This window comes from Vidua macroura, chromosome 9 (assembly GCF_024509145.1).
Source record: "Vidua macroura isolate BioBank_ID:100142 chromosome 9, ASM2450914v1, whole genome shotgun sequence".
NCBI lineage: Eukaryota > Metazoa > Chordata > Aves > Passeriformes > Viduidae > Vidua > Vidua macroura.
Genome location: NC_071579.1, coordinates 12,284,916 through 12,290,915, shown reverse-complemented (window position 1 = coordinate 12,290,915; position 6,000 = coordinate 12,284,916). Strand labels below are relative to the sequence as shown.

The following is a 6,000-nucleotide window of genomic DNA, read 5'->3' as shown; positions in this document are numbered from 1 at the left end:
TTAGACACTGTTTTGTAGCTTGGAGAAATCTAAAAGGGAGAAGTGCGTGCGCCTCTCGTTTAAACGACAGAAGCAGAGGGCGTGCAGCAGGGAACGAGAAAGCATAGCAAGAGGAGGAGACGGGGTTTTCGCGTCTTTCAGGAGCCCCGAGGGGCTGGTACGGGGCGGGCGGTCACAGCAGCACCACAACAGCACAAGTCGCGCTCCCTCCCTGTGTCGGTGGCACTTCGGTGCTGTAGGCAGAGGACGAAGCGGCGCTTCCCCGGCGTGCCCAGCACTGCGGAGGGACCCTCCGGCGAGTTGGGCGGCACGCTGCGCTGTCCTTGCCGCCAAGCGCGGCTGCGGCGGGGCGCTGGGGTCAGCCCGCCGGGCTCGGGGCTCGGACGGCAGCAGCACGGTCAGCACCTCCGCCTGTGCGTTACCAGGCTGAAGCCGAAATAACACGGGAAAATTAAGGCTACTCCAGCAGGCAGGGAGCAGCCACAGCCCCGCCGGCGTCTGGGCGGCTCCCGCTCGGTCCGGAGCGGTAGGTGCCGTCCCGTTGCCCCCCCGCGGGGCAGGCGGCGCCGGCGGTGCGCCCGCGGGGCGGCGGGGCGGGGAGCGCGGCGGCGGCGGGGGGGCGGGCGCGGCGGCGGCGCTAGGGCCGCGCGTTGCGCGGGCCCGGAGGTGGGGTAGCTGCCGCCGCCCCGCTCGCCGGCAGTCGCGGCGAGGTCGCTCCGAAGTGAGGAGGCGCTGCCGCCGCCGCCCCCCGAAGTTTGGCCGCGCCGCCGGAGCCCTCCGCGCCGCAGCCCCGGCCAGGGGCCCGCTCCGCTCGCCCCGCGCCCCATGCCGCGGACGCCGGCGCCCCGCGCGGGGCCGCCCCCGCCCTGAGCGGCGGTGGCGGGCGGGGAGCCCCGGCGGGCAGCACCCGCCCGCCGCCCCGCCGAGCGCCGGAGGAGTGCGGCCGCCCGCCCGCCGCGTGCCGCCCGCGCCCCGCCAAACTTCGACGCCGACAAGTGCCTGGGCCCAGCCGCGGCCCCGCCGAGCCCCCCCACCCGCGACCCGCCGGAAACTTTCTCGGGGAAGAGCGTCCCCGCCTCCTCACGCCCTCCCCGCGGCCCTTCATGCCGCCACCGAGGGAGCCCCAGCGCGTCCCAGCGCCGCGGCGGCTCCGCGCCGCCCCGCGGTGAGGCTCGGGCGGCCCGAGCCCGCAGGGTGAGTACAGCCCGCGTGCCGCTCCGGGGAGGATGGGGCGCGGGGGCTGCGCGGCGCGCAGGGGCCGGAGCGGGTGCCGGGGGCTGCGTGCGGGGGTCGCCCCGCCGAGCTCGGGCCACCGACCGCGGGCGGATCGGCGCGGGCCGCGCGCCCCCTGCCGCCCGCGCGGAGCGGAGCGCGGCGGGGCCGGGCCGGGGCGGTACCTGCGCGGTGCCTCCTCCGCCGGGGCTCGGACCGGGCCGGGCTGCGCCGCGCCGAGCTTTGAAGGGGCGCGGGCGGTGCGAGAGCCCTGAGGGAGCGCGAGCGAGCCTGAGGGAGGGGCGCGTCCCTCGCGCCGGCGCCCGCCCCGCAGCGCGGATTCACCGCGGGCGCCGAGGGAGAGCGGCGCTGCCGCTGGGCAGAGGCGGGGGCGGCGGCGCAGGGCATCGCCCCGCCGGCGAGGAGCAGCGGGCAGGTCACTGGTACCCGGCCTGGAAACAGTTCCTCCCTCGCATCGGAAATTGCAGGCGGCTTTTCTAAACATTCACACGCACGCAGAACCCCCAAAGAAAACCCCTCATGGCGGTGAGCGGCGCAGATCAGCTGAACGCGATAAAGCATATGCTTTTCTACTCTCGAAGTTGGTGCATGTGCGGTTTTGGCCTCTGATTGATATACTTTTATTGTTCTGCAATCAACTTTTCAATACTCCGGATCTGATGTGGTAGGAGCCAGCATTACTTCTACAGAAATGTTAGCAGAGACAGTGAGTGGACATGCGGTGGAGATGCTTTTTAAGAGGGAATAAGTCACTGTCTTGCCTAAGGACAATGCGGTTGAGGATGAGAAGCTGTGGCCTGGGAAGCCCATCAGAGGGAAGAAAACCACAGCAGAACTTCCCCTGGCTTGTTTTTTTGTGGTGGTGGTGATAATTCGTTTTGGTGGTTTGTTTTTGGGTTTGTTTTTTTTTTTTTTTTTTGTGCTTTTCATGGGGAAAAAAATAAAGGTTGATTTCTCCTATATTTCTGGACCTTAAAAGGATGATTACTAGAGAGTTTCAAACAGTTAGTGGCGATACTCTCATGGAGTTTTGAACTTTGTCTCAAACCTCTGACACTGATAAGCAGCACCAACTTTCTAGCGATTTATGTAAAATACAGCAGTAGCACAGAACAAATTCAGCAACCGGTAGGCATTCATTTTTGAGCCTGAGAACTTTCAGTTAGAAAGTATCAGCTCACACCATAACTTGAAAGCCTTGTAACCCTATACCCTGGATACACTGTGTGATGAGCATGCATCACTTTGAGTGTGAAGAATCATTGAAAAAAACCCAAAAACAAAGCCTGTAACTTCCCCAAATGCTAACTTAAATTCCCAGAGGAAAAACTTGCAGAACAGATTGATGCTAGGTACAGAGATATTTAAGGCAAGATGCTACAATTATAAAGATGCGAGAGGAAAAAAAGCAGCTATGTACTAAGGCTCTAAAATTTAAATAGCTGAAATGCTTTTTACTCCATATTCTGACAGCTGATGATACCTGGCAAGTAATGGCAGTGGTAGTATGATGTGTCAGTCAGCAAAGAATAATGTGTGAAAACCAGAAGTACTTCAAGTATAGTGCCAAGTCACAGGGTTTCTGTAGCTGTATTTTATTTTCTTTAATTAGATATTGACATTTTAAATTTCTCCTGAGGCTAAGAAATCTTTTTCTGCTAAATAGTTAAATAAGCTGGATAAGAATAGAACCTAAACTTTGATTGGAACAGCATTTGAGGCCAAAGACACCAAAGCAGTTGCTTGAGTATACTGCGTTTCATACAAGTATTGACAGAAATAATGTTTTTAAAAAATTAAATCATTAAATACAGGTTCCCTTCTTCTTTGAGTAGATAAATAATTTTGCCGTTATAAAAGGGGTTGGTTTGTATATGTATGAGGTTATCAAGTTGCCTAGGTGTAACATGGTATACAACACGAGGTTAGTAAATATAAGTTGCATGAGGGTTAGTTCTGTTTTCTAATACACATTATTTCTTATGTTCTAAACTGGCTTTTAATAATTAACAACTGGAGTGGACGCAGGGCGCTTTTTACTTGGGCTTGATTGGATACATTCATCTGCTTAAGCTGCTTGGGATACAAACTTGAAACATGTTTCCTTTGGAAAAATCTGTTCTGCAGCTGCCGCTGTGGGGAGGTGACAGCCGGCACTCCCGGCCTTGCTTCGTTATTCTAGCCAGTTCTCCTCGGGCAATGTAGTATCAGATGTTGGCTCTCGTTCCTGCTTCTGTGTGCTGGCGGGGTACACTCGATCCAATGCATGGTCAGTGTGACAGGTGGTCACTATTTTATTACCTCCTTCACGTTCCTGTGGCTTGCCAAAGAGAGGCCCAAGAGCCCACCCCTATGGATTTCACAGTGATTTCCCAGCAGGGAGCTCGTGCAAGACATCCAGCCACTGTGGTTTGTGAGGAGGGGAAGGGGCTGGATTTTCACAGTGATGGAAGGAGGCAAAGGAGGAGTGTTTGCTAACAACCCCTAATGAGACCTGAAGTTCTTCCCTGGCACTGATGCTGCCAAGATGCATCTTATTTATTCTGTCAAGGGGGTGTCTCCTCCATCTGCAGAATTAACGCGCTGCGTGAGCTGTGACTTCCCCACCTGGAAAGGGATGCGTGTGCTCAGAGCCTTCTCACAGCTGATTTCAGTCTGGGGGTCAGCTGCATGCCATTCTTCTCAGATGGCTGTGACACACTCACTTGTGGCCAGCAGGACCGGCACTTCGCAGAGGGAGCAGCGCTCAGAGAGGAAGGCAGAGAGCAGATGTGGCCTTTGCACTGGTGCCTCCCAGGTGCCTCCTAGTGTTTTCCATAGTGCAGAGGCTGTGGCACATTGGAATGTTCAAGGCCCCAGTGCTGCTGCCCCACACAGAAGACGCTGGGAGCGGCGGCTCTGGAAGCTTTGCATACATTTGCTGAAGTTTTCCCGGCAAACTGCCGTTCCCTCGCCAGCAAGGACGCTGATCCCTCTTTGCCACCTCCACGGCCCTGAACACCCAGGCTGTGTGACTAGCAGGGCAGGGCAGAGGGAATCAGGGCATCAGACAGTACTTATTTGTGGTTTGTTTGATCACCTTTTTCTAAGGTCAAATGCACAGGCATTACAGGGGCCAAAAAACCCCATTGCTGTGTGTTGCCCACAGCCAGAGGCTTATCACTAAACATCTGGTACAGCTGTAAACTTCAGAAATGTTACTTCAAATGTTTTTTCTACAAAATAATTCAAATAGTTATGTCCTTAGCAATAGGGCACTGAAATTTAAAATGCATATCATAAGTGACTCTGCAGGAACAAACAAAAGCAAGACAAATCATATAGCTCTGTCAGAAAAAAAACCTGACAGCATTCAGCACATGATCCTTAATGTGCTTTGGTCAATATCTTTCTCTATATCAATAGAAGCTCATTAAAAGAAGATATTGCAGACTAACTGAGCCGTGCCATACTAGTTCTTGCCAAAGCTTGACATTTTTAATACATTAATAATATGTCTGTAATGTAATGGAAAACTATTAATCAGAACTGGTTATATGCCAGAAATTTAAGCTATAATTGGCTGCTTCTTGTCAGGAGTGTCTGTCGTACATGGCTACAGCTACCTAATGCTCAGATGTCTTGCACTCCTCTGCACTTTTTTCTTGTCAGTGCACTAAATTCAATCGATGTTATAGTCTATAATTCTGTGTAACGACCATCATTATGACTGGCTTACTTTAATGAGAATTCGTTATATGGGAAGTATTTTAGCACAGTGTGTTAAGGCAGCGGCTTGCTTCACATTATTTAGTCCTACCCAATCCTGTTTATTAGTGGATCTGAGTCTCAGCAGTTATAAAAGGTTACAGGTAACTAAAGAGCTAGAAAGAAAGATATTAAAGAAAACTTTTTTTTTTTTTTGCCTGAATATACAAGCTTGCAGTCTAAAGATAATTACACTCAGTACCTTCTTATTTCTACACAGAAAAATTGTATTTATTTATTTACTTACTGTTTATTCCAGCTATGACCAAGCCATCTCCAATAAAGGGTATTTGATTTGCCATACATTTAAAATAATTTGCGGCCTCTTGTAGCAAGGAGTTGTTTCCCATAACCCTAAACTATGGGCTCTTGTGGGTGCATTTTTTTCCCCTTCAAAGCAGTAAATACATTGGAAAGGAAACACAGGGGAAGAAGTGTCTTTAGAATGACACAGAAAGTGTTCTCTGAATTACTGAATTCCAAAATAATATGCAAACCCTCCCACTGAAAACAAAAAAAAAAGAATGTAAGGTTGCTACAAAGCCAACAGTACTACCCAGCATGCTTCTTAAAGAGATTTAAATTTAATTTGGTCTCAGATATTTCTGCTTTTGTGTCAAATTCAGATTTGAAGCTTAAATATGTTTGAACGAATTGAGAATTGTTACTGCAGGAAAATTCAGATATTCTCTGCGTATTCTGATAAAATACATGAGAGTTGTATGGTAACACTTGATAAAATGAATATAATGGAAAATTGCATTTACGTCCATACAGCAATTATTGTAAATTACTTTGCTATGGAAACACAATTCAACCATCTGTTGGCATTTCATGGTGTCTGTAGTTTAGCTCAGTTTAAGATGAAGCATTATTTAAATATAGGGAGGCTGTTTGCGAATAGCTTTGAAGATAAGTTTTGAAAATGAATATTCCCAATGTGACACATTGAGGAGCTTACTGGGTCACACACCTCTTCCCGTGGCTGTGGGGTGTAGGAGGGCTCATGACACTGGGCAT

The 6,000-nt window shown here is 51.4% G+C and overlaps 1 protein-coding gene across 1 annotated transcript in view; it reads left to right on the top strand.

Annotated features, from left to right (window-relative positions):
- Window positions 1–982: 982 nt before the first annotated feature.
- The window catches only part of NTNG1 (netrin G1), a gene marked incomplete at its 3' end in the record, with an annotated part of 150,370 nt that continues 145,352 nt past the window's right edge, over window positions 983–6,000 (top strand). The window contains exon 1 of the mRNA XM_053985411.1: window positions 983–1,194. The remainder of the gene's footprint in view (window positions 1,195–6,000) is intronic.